Source organism: Doryrhamphus excisus, linkage group LG21, assembly GCF_037039965.1.
Source record: "Doryrhamphus excisus strain RoL-2023G ecotype Guam linkage group LG21, RoL_Dexc_Guam_v1.1, whole genome shotgun sequence".
Lineage (NCBI taxonomy): Eukaryota > Metazoa > Chordata > Actinopteri > Syngnathiformes > Syngnathidae > Doryrhamphus > Doryrhamphus excisus.
The window spans coordinates 9,595,084-9,610,899 of record NC_136377.1 but is presented as its reverse complement, the minus strand read 5'-3'; the positions used below and the strand labels follow the sequence as shown (position 1 = coordinate 9,610,899).

Sequence of the window (15,816 nt, the reverse complement as noted above, 5' to 3'; positions counted from 1 at the left end):
TTCCTGTCAAATGTGAACAGAAAACATAGTTGGCCACATGCTTTAAGCTTGCATTCTTTGGTGAATAGGCATAGTTTTTTTTTGTCAAATTGGACAGAATAACTTAGTAAACTCCATCATAACATGCATATTTCCTAACATACACTGGGAGTATAGTGTGTAACATATAACACTGGGTATAACCAATATACTAATATTCATGTTGTCTCCAGGGTTAATTTAAAATTGATTTAATGTTTGTTTGAGTATAGATAACTTTACTTTGTAGGTAATAGTATATTTATTGAGCCACATTCAAGGTTGTGGGGAAGTAAGAAGTCCATTTCAGTCAAATGTGAACAAAAACATGGCCGACTGCCATACTTTAAGCTAGTATTTCTTGGTGAAATGCAATGCCAGCTACCAGCTACCAGCTACCAGCTGCTAGCTCATGTATGCTGTATGGTTTTGCTGATCGTAGCATAACATTGATTTTTTTTGTATGTGAGAGGAAAAAGACTAAAAAAGGGTGTGGGGTGATGACACAAAGCAGTCAATCATTAACCATAAACCTGGACAAAGTTTAAGCAAACTTCCAAAATCGAGTGTGTGTCTTCTCATTGCACATACACACACGCTTTCGTGTTAAAGATTTGTTAGACAGGACAAGTGGGGTGAAAGGGTCAGAAAAAAGTCTTCTGTTGTTTAGTACTACATGTTACAAATTTGACATTTCTTTGTACAGTATGTTAATAATTAAGAAAACTGTAATTGTGGAAATGATCCATGTCATCATTCTATGATGTGCTGTAATGCATTTACTTGTGTTATGGCACTTTTTCTATCGTGTTCATTCTAAGTTAAATTTAAAGTTCCAGAGTTTTTTTAGGTGCTATGGGAGAAGCTTGTTTCAAGGATGGTTCTGTATTTTGGTATCAGGTAGCTGAGCGGATGACTGGTTGACCAGCTGGCTGTCTCTGTTTGAGTGTGTGTGTGCATGTGTGTGCATGGGTATGCATAAAACTGGATGAGATGAATGAGCGCAAGGTAAGACGACATGGTGTGAGGAATAGGCCATGTGATTCAAGGCCAACCTTGAGGGTCACTGTAGGCGGACGGCGCCTTGCTCCAGTCGCAGAGTCAAAGTGTCACTGAGAATTAATGATATACGTGTAGTCGGCATGCCGTGTGAAGCTGAGAGACCAAATGTTGGGTAGAGAGTGCTCTCAGAATGAGATCGTGTTATATTGAGGAAGCTGTTTATTGGGACCATGAATGACGAGAGAAGATGTGTCAATTCCTCAAAGATGCAACCAGGAAAGGCAGGAACAGTGGCGGTTTTCGCTATGGGCCCCATGGTGGTATGGTTCAGGGTGGCATGCTTGTGGGGACATCGCAAGGTTGACAGTCATTCAAAAAAGGTTCATTATTACTTGTGCTCGGCACTAATTTGGCCATCACGTTAGGAGATTTGTGTCAGATGGGCACCCTCTACAGGCGGGGTACCAGTGCCCCGAGTACTGCTCCCATAAAGCAGATAAAACCAAAACATGTTCTCCCCGTGCGTGCGTGGGTTTTCTCCGGGTACTCCGGTTTCCTCCCACATTCCAAAAACATGCTAGGTTAATTGGCCACTCCAAATTGTCCATAGGTATGAATGTAGGTGTGAATGGCTGTTTGTCTATATGTGCCCTGTGATTGGCTGGCCACCAGTCAAAGGTGTACCCCGCCTCTCGCCCGAAGTCAGCTACAACCCCTGTGAAGATAAGGGGTAGAAAATGAATGAATGAATGAATATGACAAACCTGAGTCACAGAGGAAATGATCAGAGTCAAACTTCAACTGCTTGTAGCAGCTTAGTAAACATTCACCCACACAGCACAAAAGAATAGAGTTATCGACTTCAACCACTATCTCACTCACGGTGCAATGAACCAAGCGCAAGGCATGCTGGGAAGCCCACATGCACACTCCCCCAAAGTGCTACATTATGTTATTTCTAGGGCTGTCAAAGTTAAATTGTTAATTTCCTCTAACGGCGGAGGATGCGCGATTAACGTGTGCTCCTCCTGTTTGACCTACGGCCCCCACCATAGTTTGATTGAAGCACGGTAACTCTGTAGCCACAAGCTGGAACAAATATTGAATAGAAATGGAGAAAGCAAAGAGTATTTTGATTGGTGAAGTTAGCTTCTTCTTAGCCCTGGTAGATGGCTGTTGTAGCAAGACCAAAGTTATTTGTCTCTACTGTTGCTGTGTTGGACTTATCACAGATTCCATGGCCTGCGAGAGACTGGAGCAGTGCAGGTATTGTTTTTATTGTCATATACAGTGCTACCTTGGCATAAGAGTGGCCCAACTAACCAGTGTTTTTTACATGTTTCCATCTCTCTGCTGATTTTTGCATTGAACTGCCAGCTAAAATTGGAGTTACTGCTGATATTGACAGGCTGTCAATGTGACATGTGGCTGAAGTCCAGTGTTTTGCTAGCATTAGCGATTTAGTATCGAAATACCACAATTATGCACATATCTTCATATATTCCCACATAGTATCAGCATTTGGGAGCAAAGGTGGAAGGTGAAAGAAAAACGGGGCAAATACATCCAAATACATCCCTCTGTGCATTGGAGAATGGCGCGGCGTTAATTTTTAAGTTTAATTCAATAAACATCAATAAACATAATTTTAAATAATAGTTAGAATATTGTAATAAAATGATACTGTAATATAATTATATATATATATATATATATATATATATATATATATATAATTTATATGTATTTTAATGTGTTTGAAAGAGAAATTAAAGTACTATTGAGTTTGCACTTTCGATTGTTTTATGACTGTTGCCCTGCATTTGAGGTATTTTCATTTTTACATTTCATGAAGGTATTGTATTGTACTGTATTGTTTTAAATAATGCCCCTAGTTCCGAAATTGATATCCTTTTACATAAAATTTGTTGTAATTTTTGTTGTAGTTGCACATTGAATCGTTTACCACAAAACGTATTTCTATCTGCGATTAAATGCCATTAATTGCAGGTTAACTGTGGACCAAAATGTAATTAATCGTGATCAAATATTTTAATTGATTGACAGCCCTAGTTATTTCATTATGGAAATGCAAAACATTGAGAAAATTGTGAGTCATTTTGGGTTTGGTTTAACCATGACTGCAAGTGTTGACAGCGGGGGAAGTCGTTGAAGCCATCGGGTGCAAAATTGAGAAAAAATGTCAAAGTGAAAACTGGTTTTTATAAATTGGTGTCAATTAATTAAAAATGTGCTGTGTAAGGTAAAGTAAATGATTACATACAGTAAGTATTCAGTCCCTCCACTAGTAGAAGAACATTTGTCTGCAATCACAGCATTGAATGTGGCATCTCAACACTGCAATTTTCCCCCATTTCTCTTTGCACAACAGCTCAAACTCTGTCATGTTGCATCAAGACTGGACGTGACCAGCTCTGTTCAAGTCCAGCTGCAAATTCTGGATTGGATTGAGATTGGGCTTTGACTTGGCCACTCAAGAACATTGACCTTGTTGTCTTGTAGAACTAGTTGTGTGTCTGTTCCAAGGTGCGTGTGGGTGGCAGGAGTAGTGAGACATGGCAAGAGCTGCTTTTAAATAACCTTTTAAAATAATTTTCAGATGAGAAAAGCTGTAGTTGACATCTGTGAGCACCTTTGTCCAAGTTATGCACGATAAACCATGCCTGCATGCCTGCATGACTGCCTGCATCCTACTACCTGTCTCGATAAGCACAGCATACACGCGTCTCGATGATGTATAGATCGGATATATGCGGCAAGAGTGTTCATACTGCAGCTGCATCACATACAGGATTTATATTGTGTATGCAGCTAAGACTACACACACAACCGCTTACTTACATGAAATAAACACAGTTAGGACACTGATCAATTAAATTGTAACTTCAACATGACCAAGTAACGTTGGTCAGCAACAGTTTGGCGGATAGTCCAGCTTCGTCTATGTTCACAAAACAGCCCCATATTTTTTTTTGGTTATCTATGTTTCATGCACTATTTGACACTTTTAAACTAGCCATGTACTGTCCTGCACTGTTTAAGTAGTTGTGTTGTACGACCATTTGGCACCCATTATAAATGTTAGAAACACTACGGTTCTCCCCACCTTCTTGCTTCAGCAACAGTTTGGCGGATATTTCACATTCATGTTCACAAAAACAGTCTTGTGTGAAATGCTGTTGACAGTTTCTCTTGCTAGGAATCACCAACTCCAACTACGTCTGCCTGTGATGCTACAGGGAGCTGGTGTTAGAAAATGCTCTCTGAAAGTGGATTCCACATTCTGAAATGCTGGAGGTTTTTATTTTTTTTTCTTACATGAAAGTGCCTTAAGTTACATTTTTCCCTAAGGTCATACGTATGTCACCTCTCTTGTTGAAAAGAATTGTAAGACATTTCTTAGGTTGAACAGTTCTGGTCCCAGTATTGGCACGCCATTTGATATATTTAAACTTGCAGATGTGAATTCTCCTAGCTTCACATATTGCAGTATTGTGGTATTTGTATTTGTAGTGTTTATGTCAGAATGTAAACGTCAGTAATTTGGACCCTGACTGCAATGGGAATGTGTGTGAATTATGTGAATGAGAATAGATAGATAGACTCCCTTTATTGTCATTGCACAAAAACACAGTAGTGAAATTGCCAACGAAATGTCGTTGCCTGGCTCCCATATAATAACAGACACAAAAGAAGATAAGTAATAATAAATAATAATAATAATAATAATAATGTGGAGAATAAATAGATAGAATAGACACCAAATATGAACAACATAATGTAAAGTGCAGCGTGAACAGTGAATTGCCCAAATAATTTAAATAATTTAATAAATAATAATAATGTAAGTAAAGGTAGAGGGGCTTATTTGGCATTCAGCAGTCTGATGGCCAGGGGGAAGTAGCTGTCTCTGAACCTGGTCGTCCTACAGCGGATGCTGCAGAGCTTCTCGGCTCTAGATACACACCGGCTGTTTGCTATGTCCTTAATGGGGGGGAGCTGGGTCCCGATGATCTTCTCCGCTGTCCTCACCACTCTCTGCAGTAACGTCCAGTCCGAGGCCTTGCAGCTCCCAGACCAGACGGAGATGCAGTTGGTCAGCAGGCTCTCGATGGTCCCTCTGTAGAAGGTGGTAAGGATAGGAGGGGAGAGGGAGGCTCTTCTCATCCGCCGCAGGAAGTGCAGTCGCTGCTGTGCCTTCTTCGCCAGAGCGGAGGTGTGGAGTGACCAGCCGAGGTTGTCCGTGATATGCACCCCCAAGTACTTGGTTGTGTTCACAACTTCTACGGCTGTGCCGTTGATGCTGGGATAGTAGATAGTAGAAGGCAGTACACACACTTTCTTCTCAGTGGGAGGCTGCATGCCTATGTGGTTAATGTGTGTGTGTGTGTGTATGAGAGGATATTGGCCCTGTCACCTCTGATTGGGCCCCATGATGCAGTGGCGGCACTGGAGAGTGACCCCCCTACCAACTATACCACAGTCATTAATGACGGTGGTGGTGGGAGGTGGTGTTAGGGTGTAGAATTCTGTCGTCATGGCGACCATGGCTGCCAAAGTGCCAAAGTGGTCACACAATGAGAAGAAAAGCAAGGGTGGGGTTTGGGGAAATGGGTGTGATGATGATGAAGGGAGCGAGAGGAGAGATAATTAAATCACACAAAATGCTGTGGTTTTGTGTATACCTTCACACTCGAAGTCACATGGGGGAGCAAAGTACAAGTGATAATGATGTCAAAGGTCACAGGGTGGGTGGATCAGCTGATCATGGTTGCATGACCCCCACGGCGGTGGAGGCTTTAATACCTCTGAGTGGAGGAGTGTACAAATGTGTCATTGATTGTTTCCACATTGATGCATCAACAGGAAGAAAAAGAGAGACAAGAATTGAGGACTACTTAATGCGTCATATCATACATAGTAATCCCCATATACCATGCTAATATAAAGCATATAATGCTAGTTTCTGTTAGCAGTAACAGAAAAGCAATTGAGAGTTTATAATGGCCCCTTTCCACTGCATGGTACCTTCCTGAGGCTTTTCCATTGGCCAAAGGAGGTAATATGGGCTACTAATTCAAGGGTTCTGAGCTGATAATATATGGGGGCAGTAAACTGCTGCTGGTCTGTGTTATTGGCCAAAGATATTTGCCGCATCATTGTAACATTTCAGGATAGATGTCTAGAAAAGGCAACAATAAATGTCACGTTTGGTCCGCTATGCATGGTACAGTGCATCTTGTGGACTGGTAGTTTAAAATATATATTATGCACTATGTGTGTGTGTGAGGGAGAGTGAATGTGCATGCCGTCCAGGCTGGTGAAAAGTTCACTCTGTGATGTAGTTTTCCATTCAGTGAAGGACAGTCTGCCACAGATGAAAAGCATGTCAGTATTTGTTGTTCCAACTGACTGTTCTCAGTCTTCTCTTGGATAAAATTAGTCGCTGTGGAGTAAATAGTAGAACTGTAAGGGTCCCACACATGGGAGGTGACATCAATGGAACCTGTGCCATAGGGCAATTATTGCGTGTCACCATCCAAGCTAAGTGACATGTGAAAAAAGTGTGTAGTGAAAGTTTGTTTTTGTGTGTCATTGTGCACACACTGTCTTGCAACACGATCCCAGTAAGTTGAAAAATGATCAACTTTTTATTGCTGTCACCCAGACGAGGACCAATAGCAGTACTTTCATTGCTCGACCAATGAGCGGACAGGATGCTAATTAGTTCGCTATACTTGCCGTGTCAGATTTCCTGGAGCTACTTGAATTAAAAAAAAAAGAATATATAGAAGTAAAGTAAAGAAGTAAAAAGCAGAGGCATGGGAACTCGTCGGTGCCAGGAGTAAAAATATCAGACAGCAAGATCCGGTACTAGCAAGAGTATTCACTCAACACCAGCCGCTTTTCCTACTCTGAACTACTTTCATATGCCCAAATTCCCTCCATATCTGACAGCCAATCAAAACCGTGGGAGACTTATGCAATTTGCTCTGAATGTGAACACGCCACAGCTGCTTGTTGTAAGGTTTGTTACGTGTTGGTGATGAGTTTTGCCAATCATAGTCTCCTCCCATGTGTGCCACCCAATATTCTTCATTGTTTGTCGTCTGTTTCTTGCTGACTGGTGGCCCAGTTTTATGCCCACAGTCTACTTGGATCAAATATCTCAACTCAGGAAGTTAACACATAATGTTTGTTCTTTGATGGAGCTGCTCATCTTGTGTCAATGGTGTGCTGCTTTCTCTTTACTATTGCTGCCACCCACATTTCATCTTGAGGTGTTTGTGTGTGTGCTTACTCAAGTTTGGGGACTTTGAACGCAGCATTACGGGAACCTTCTGACCACAACTCAGGAGGTTTGTGCACAAACACTGCTGTCTGTGTATTTTATGAAGTATAGTGTCTTGTTTGTGTCTGTGTGGATAAGAGGGTGTGTCGGGAAGTGGTGGAAGGCTTTTGCGTCAACAAGGCGTGGTGTGATAACAGGCAGGCAGCTTCTCTCACTGCTAGCCAGATGGAGGACACACCCGGTGTTTCATTACACTTTTATGTTCGCACTGTGTGTATGCATGTTTGTACTCGGTCAGTGACCAACACTGTAATTAATGAATGATTAAAGAAGTTACTAAATGCTGGTTATTTAAATAGAAAGCTATTATTTGGCGCAATGCCTTCTCACTTGAAAGCATCTGCTGCCCCTTACACATGTGTAGAATAATCTATCAACATGGTGATTATTTTGAAATTATGCCAGCTGTAGACAATGGAAAGCATAAGTCTGAGGCCCCCATTAGGATTTTACCTTTAGCAATGCTAGCAAATACTAAACCGAACATCAGCCAGTTGAATGCAGACCTCCATCAAGGCAGAACTGTTAATGCAGTACAACAAAAACAAGCGTGGAATGTCATATTTAAGACAACAAACAAATGCCAGCTATCTGAACTAAACAACTGTTCAACTGTAGCTTTACGCTGGGCTCACACTGAATCCGCCACGGCTCCCTTGTGGCTGCTGGAAGCATTCTGCAAGATTGAAATCCCTGTTGTAGGCTCACACCAACTCCGTGTGATGCAGCTCAGTAGACAGTAGAGAGAGAGAGAGAGAGACAAAAACAGCAGCAACAACAATTCCCATAACAACAGTGACAAACAGGACTGCATGAGTTAAATGTCAATGATGGCTAAGAGTCACAATGGAGATGATATCAGTGAAATGAAACAGTCAAACTTACCAGTGGCAATAGTAACAATGAAGACATGAACCGTGATAGTAAGCACAATTACAGTAACACTATACAGCCATACAGTTACAGTAATTAAAATCTCACTGCTTGACATCATTATTACTGTAATAATAGCATACCAATAGCATATAGACATCAGGGATAAGATGGTAGATTGTGTAGAGAAGCACCCATGTGCTGTGAGTGTCCATATGGAGGTGTGTACTTCTGTTGGTGTGCATATTCATAAATGTGTGCATTAGTGTGCTCATGTGTGTGAATGTGTAATTGTCACTGAGAATGACAAAAGGAGAGGGACTGCCTTCTACCACCCAGTAAACCCTGCCTCGCGCAACCTGGCCAAGCTGAACCCGCAACCCGGCCCCGTGGGTGTGGGCAAGGCCAGGGCCGACTCCCCAAGACCCGCCCCCGAAGAGACCAGCAAGGGGCCATAGAGGAGCAATCCCAACCAGCAACATATATATATACACCCACACACATACACCCACACACATACGCATATATATATATATATATATATATATATATATATATATATATATATATATATATATATATAAAAAGGATCAACCGATATGGTTTTTTGGGGCCGATGCCGATACCAATTTTTTTCCATCACCCTTAGCCGATGGCCGATTTTTCTTGGGCTGATATTTGTGGCCGATACTGCTTTTGATCCCTCAATTTACATGAAAAAATGACAATGATAACAAATATTACAGGTCTCATGTTTAAACAAACATTTATTGAAATGTAAACACTGAACACAGTAGGATTCAGCTTTCTTAAACACACATTTAAACGGCATTATCAACTTTAAAAGGAATAAATATTCAACCATGTGCAAAATATTTCTGTCGTAGTTTAAATTTATCTAGCATCAGTGTGATGACTGCTCTTCCGCAGCGAGCCGCAGCTGCAGCAAAGAAGAAGGAATGACACATCACCGGCTGTGCCAAGGTGGCAACCGGAATTGTGCCGCTGTGTTAAATATCGTTCGATACACGTGTACCCAACTGCTGTATCGAACGGTTTGATGTTCATATATACTATGTACATATATATACACGTGTCCCGTGTGAAATGCTGTTGACAGATGAAAATATTTTTCTCTTGCTGGGAATGTACAGTGAAGAAAATAAGTATTTGAACACCCTGCTATTTTGCTATTTCTCCCACTTAGAAATCATGGAGGGGTCCGAAATTTTCATCGTAGGTGCATGTCCACTGTGAGAGAAATAAACTAAAAAGAAAAATCCAGAAATCACAATGCATGATTTTTTAACAATTTATTTGTGTGATACAGCTGCTAATAAGTATTTGAACACCTGAGAAAATGAATGTTAATATTTGGTACAGTAGCCTTTGTTTGCTATTACAGAGGTCAAACGTTTCCTGTAGTTTTTCACCAGGTTTGCACACACTGCAGGAGGGATCTTGGCCCACTCCTCCACACAGATCTTCTCTAGATCAGTCAGGTTTCTGGGCTGTCGCTGAGAAACACGGAGTTTGAGCTCCCTCCAAAGATTTTCGATTGGGTTCAGGTCTGGAGACTGGCTGGGCCATGCTAGAACCTTGATATGCTTCTTACGGAGCCACTCCTTGGTTTTCCTGGCTGTGTGCTTCGGGTCGTTGTCGTGTTGGAAGACCCAGCCACGACCCATCTTCAATGCTCTGACAGAGGGAAGGAGGTTGTTCCCCAAAATCTCACAATACACGGCCCCAGTCATCCTCTCTTTAATGCAGTGCACTCGTCCTGTCCCATGTGCAGAAAAACACCCCCAAAGCATGATGCTACCACCTCCATGCTTCACAGTAGGGATGGTGTTCTTCGGATTGTACTCTTCATTCTTCTTCCTCCAAACACGCTTATTGGAATTATGACCAAAAAGTTCTATTTTGGTCTCATCTGACCATAAAACTTTCTCCCATGACTCCTCTGTATCATCCAAATGGTCATATGCAAACTTAAGACGGGCCTTGACATGTGCTGGTTTAAGCAGGGGAACCTTTCGTGCCATGCATGATTTCACATCATGACGTCTTAGTGTATTACCTACAGTAACCTTGGAAACGGTGGTCCCAGCTCTTTTCAGGTCATTGACCAAGTCCTGTCGTGTAGTTCTGGGCTGATTCCTCACCTTTCTTAGAATCATTGAGACCCCACGAGGTGATATCTTGCATGGGGCTCCACTCCGATTGAGATTGACCGTCATGTTTAGCTTCTTCCATTTTCTAATGATAGCTCCAACAGTGGACCTTTTTTCACCAAGCTGCTTGGTAATTGCTCCGTAGCCCTTTCCAGCCTTGTGGAGGTGTACAATTTTGTCTCTGGTGTCTTTGGACAGCTCTTTGGTCTTCGCCATGTTACAAGTTAAAGTCTTACTGATTGTATGGGGTGGACAGGTGTCTTTATGCAGCTAACGACCTCAAACAGGTGCATCTGATTCAGGATGATACATGGAGTGCAGGTGGACTTCTAATGGGCAGACTAACAGGTCTTTCAGGGTCAGAATTCTAGATGATACACAGGTGTTCAAATACTTATTTGCAGCTGTATCACACAAATAAATTGTTAAAAAATCATGCATTGTGATTTCTGGATTTTTCTTTTTAGTTTATCTCTCTCACAGTGGACATGCACCTACGATGAAAATTTCAGACCCCTCCATGATTTCTAAGTGGGAGAAATAGCAAAATAGCAGGGTGTTCAAATACTTATTTTCTTCACTGTATATAGTATATACAACTGTATAAATACATAGTGTATATACACGTGTCTGTATCAAACCATACGGTGCACCACTTTTTGGCATACACTGTTATGAAAAAAAATGTAAACGTAAAAAAAAAATAGCACTGCCAATGTATTAAAATTTTTGATCACGATTAATCGCATTAAAATCCATAGTTAATACACCATAAATCTAATTTTATCACAGATAGAAATATGTTTTTATCTCTAATAAATAATGGAAATTTCTTTGTGGTAATCAATTCATTGTGCAACTATAACAATAATTACATCTAATTTTATGTAAAATTATATATATTTTTGAACTATGGGCCATTATTTAAGACAATACAGTCAGCAAGCATATTTTTGTATTACTATTTTTCTTTTTTATTTGCATATTAGCTCTTAAACTTTAATAATAATTGTGGTATACAACCTAGTCCACCAAGCGGGATGGTGGATCTGTATTCATTTGATGTTGTTCCTGCCATAATTTTATACAATACATCAGAAATAGGATCAGTATAAAAATACTATAATGTTCCAAGATGATTTTTTTGTTGTTGTTGTTTTGCTGCTCCTCAGTTCAATCAAGAAGTTGTCACTACAATGTACGTATGTTTTACCAAGATGTTGAAAATCTTCTCCGAGCTAGTTTGGTGCTAAATCACTAACGCTAGCACAACACTGGACTTCATCCATGGTCATCACATTGACAGCCCAGCAATAGCAGCTGTAACTCCAATTTTAGCTGGCAGTTCAATGAAAAAATAACAGAGATGTAAAAAACATATACTGTACTACATTTCTCATTTCATGAGGAAACCGCAAACAATGATTTGAATTTGAATGGCTTCATGATGAGTCTTTACAGCATCCTCAATATGATTGTTACTGGCATGCCTCAGGCCTGCAACAATGGTTAAAGACGAAGGCTTCACCACAATGATCTGCACCTTTAATCCAGGTTAGACTCTTCTCTCAAGGACACTTGAATAAAAGTCAAATGACCTCATGACTGTGAGGCATGGCAGGAACATGCTAACCACTTTGTTGCAATATGGCTAATTGCTAACTGATAGTCTAAACATCATTTAACTAAACATTAACCAAAATTATTATTACATATGGTGCGCGTTAAATAGCTTTTTATTTGTAATTGTAGTTGTTTATAAAATTGCAGAATGTTTCAAATGCCCCTGTGCTCCATATAGGGCCCTGGTGCTGCAGGTTTCCCACCCTGTAGCTTGTAAATACTGTGTGTACAAAGGCAACACATGGACTGTTTTTACTGCATGTATTAACCCCCTAGGATGTTTGGATTTTTTCACCTTTGCATTCTTCTCCAAAAGTTTCATTCATTATCACACCCAGTATTGTTTCAGCTAACTTTCACACCCGGTACACCCTTTTTTATGGAAGCATGCAAAAGGGAATTAGCAAAATAATTTTGTACAAAAAATAAGGTCCACATGTGGACCATGTGGCTAGGTCACACAGTCAGACATGGAAGATCTGGTTTTGAATCTCCATTGTACATCTGTGTGGCGTTTGCATGTTATCCCTACTGTATATACGTGTGGGTTTTCCTGTGGAACTCCGGCTTCCTCCCACATTTTTTTTTAAATTTCACGACCCTAAATTACCCATCGGTATGAATGTGAGTGTAAAAACTTGTCTATCCAGGGTATATGTCCTGTGGTTGGCTGACAACCAATCAAGGGTGTATACCACTTCTTGCTTAAAGCTGGAATTGGCTCCATCATACCCCATGACATGAATGAGGATTAAGCAGCATAGAAAATGAATGAATGAATGTAAAAAATTATATGCGAGAGGACCCTCCAATGCTGCACACTGCTGTTAGTCGGCAACTCGCATTTTATGTACAGTAAGTACTGATTGCGCAATGAGATTCTTAAATGTTACTGGAAGTCTACTCAAAGATCATTTCGTATAATTTCAATAAATTTAAAGTATGCCTCCCCTGTGTGAAATGTTTATTTTCCAATATAATCAAAGATGTAAATTTAGACAGTTTACTCAACATGCTTTACTATGTGTAAAATAATGGCTGTTTGAAAAGTTTCAGTGGTGCTAAAATAACTTTCTCTGGAATTAAACACTGAAAGAAATAATGTTGTTTGGACGAATACTGTGGTGTGAAAAGTTAAATACTTCAGACATCCAAAAAAATCAAATATAACAATAACCGGCTGTGTGAAAAAGTGATTGCCCCTAAACCTAAGAGCTGGTGTGGTGATTCTTAGCAGCAGCTGCAATCAACCATTTGTGATAACCACAATGATTCTCTTACAGCGCTGTGGAGGAATTCACATTTCCACTCATCTTTGTCGAATGAAGCGCCTTTTGAAGGTCGTGCCACAGCATCTCAACAGAATTCATTTCAGGACTTTGACAAGGCCATTACAGAGTCATCACTTTGTTTTCTTCAGCCATTCTTCAGTCAGGTGGACTTGCTGTTGTGTTTTGGATCATTGTCCGGCTGCGGAAACCAAGTTTGTTTCAGCTTGAGGTCATGAACAAACATTCTCCTTCAAGATATTTCAGTACACAGCAGAATTCTTGGTTCCATTTATTACAACAAGTCTTCTAGTTGCTGAAGCAGCAAAATAACCCCAGACCATCACACTACCACCACCATATTTTATTGTTGGTCTAATGTTCTTTATCTGAAATGCGGTGTTTTACTTTTAGGAGACGGACCTTACAAAAAGTTAAACTATTGTCTTGTCAGACCACAGAGTATTTTCCCAAAGGACCAGTGTCTTTTTCATTGTGGAGTCATGAACAATGACATGAACTTAGGCAAGGGAGGTCTGCAGTTATTTGGATGTTGTTGTGAGGTCTTTTGTGAACTTTCGGATGAGTTGTCACTGCAGTCTTGGGGTAATTTTGGTTGCCCAGTCACTCCTGGGAAGGTTCACCACATTTAAATTTTTTTGCCATATGTGAATAATCGCGCTCACCGTGGTTCGCTGGAGTCCGAAAGCTTTACAACATGCCTTTATAACCACACCCACATTCATACCTATTGACGATTTGGAGTGGCCAATTAACCTAGCATGTTTTTGGAATGTGGGAGGAAACCGGAGTACCCGGAGAAAACCCACACATGCAAACTCCACACAGAGATGGCCGTGGGTGGAATTGAACTTAGGTCTCCTAGCTGTGTGGCCTGCCAGCTAACCACTCCTCCGCCGTGCAGCCGGTTGTGTTGTCATTGAATAATATTTAAATTTGTTTGATGATGTGAAACACTAATGCCAGTCAATTTAATGCCCCAAAGACAAACCATGATAAACATGGCCAGGACAGGACATGAAAACAGGACAATTGGCCAGCACTTATCCTGCTAGGTGTTAGCATAACAAGTGTTTGCATATTAGCATTTTAATTATCCATCCGTCTATTTTCTATGCCGCTTATTTGGGTTCGGCATCATTTGAATTTGAGTGATTCCGGTTCAGATTCTGCGTTCCTCGTTTCAATTCTGGTTCCTAACGATTCTCTATTTGGATTCTTTTCAGATGGAGGGTCATAAAAAGTTTGCATGGTTGAAATGAGGGCGCTAACCAAAGTTCTTGGATGAAATGTCTGTCCCCATGTTTGTTTTATTTTTACTAATATGACCTTTTTATGAATTACTTATTATATAGGAGTACACGTTCACAAATTATTATTATTTTTTTTCCTGTTGTTTATGTGTTGGAGGGTGTCATATGATGCAGAATAGACAAAGTGTAACATACATAACAGAGGTGAATATCCAACGGCCAACTTCACCATGGTAAACAAGTAAAATTAATAGAGTAATGCACGGTCTGGTCAACTTCCTGGCTAAAGCTAGCATTAACATCAGGTAAAGTACACAGCATTAGTTAACTGGACATTTGAATTGGCCACCATATTCACAGTATGAAGTATAATTTGTTTGCTGCTTCAATGCTGGCATAAGATCCACCTCATTTATTGTTTTGCTTACCTGATTTTTTGAAAGACGTCCGACGTAGCCTGTCAAAAACAGTTTTTTTTTTGTACAATTTCAGTCAAACAAGCAAGTGCTGTCACACACTGTCCTGTTAAAGTGGATGAACACAAACACTCGCTGCCTCTTTTCGTTTGATGTTATGCTGCTGGCCAGTCACCAAACTTAGGCACCAGAAGTTAAAGAAATGATTCCGGGAAAATTGGAATGTCAGAACCGGTTCCAACCGATGCTCGATGCCCAACCCTACCGCTTATCCTCATTAGGTCGCAGGGGGTATCCTGAGGCCTACCCCAGCTGACTTCGGGCGAGACACGGGGTACACCCTGAACTGGTCGCCAGCCAATCGCAGGGCACATATAGACAAACAACCATTTACATTCATACCTGTGGACAATTTGGAGTCGCCAGTTAACCTTAGATGCATGTTTTTGGAATGTGGGAGGAAACCAGAAGAAAACACACTCACGGACATGCAAACTTCACACAGAGATGCCAAAGTTTAGATTTTTGACACTGATCTTCTCGATCTCCTGACTCTGTGACAACCATCATTTTAACTATTCTCACATGAAATGGTATCTGAGCCATACTAATTACATTTATTCTCCACTTTATTATTATTATTATTATTATTTATCTTCTTTTGTCTCTGGTATTATTCAGGAGCCAGGCATCTCTTGGGAACTGAAGTGGTTCTCCCACATAGTCAATATGTATGCAAAAAGGCCCAGCAGCGGTTGTACTTCCTACGACAACTCAGGAAGTTCAATCTGCCCC

The 15,816-nt window shown here is 40.7% G+C and overlaps 1 protein-coding gene across 2 annotated transcripts in view; it reads left to right on the top strand.

The window, feature by feature from the left end:
- Positions 1–15,816, top strand: part of klf8 (Kruppel like factor 8) — a 102,843-nt gene that overhangs the window by 859 nt on the left and 86,168 nt on the right. The gene's annotated exons all lie outside the window — the stretch shown is intronic.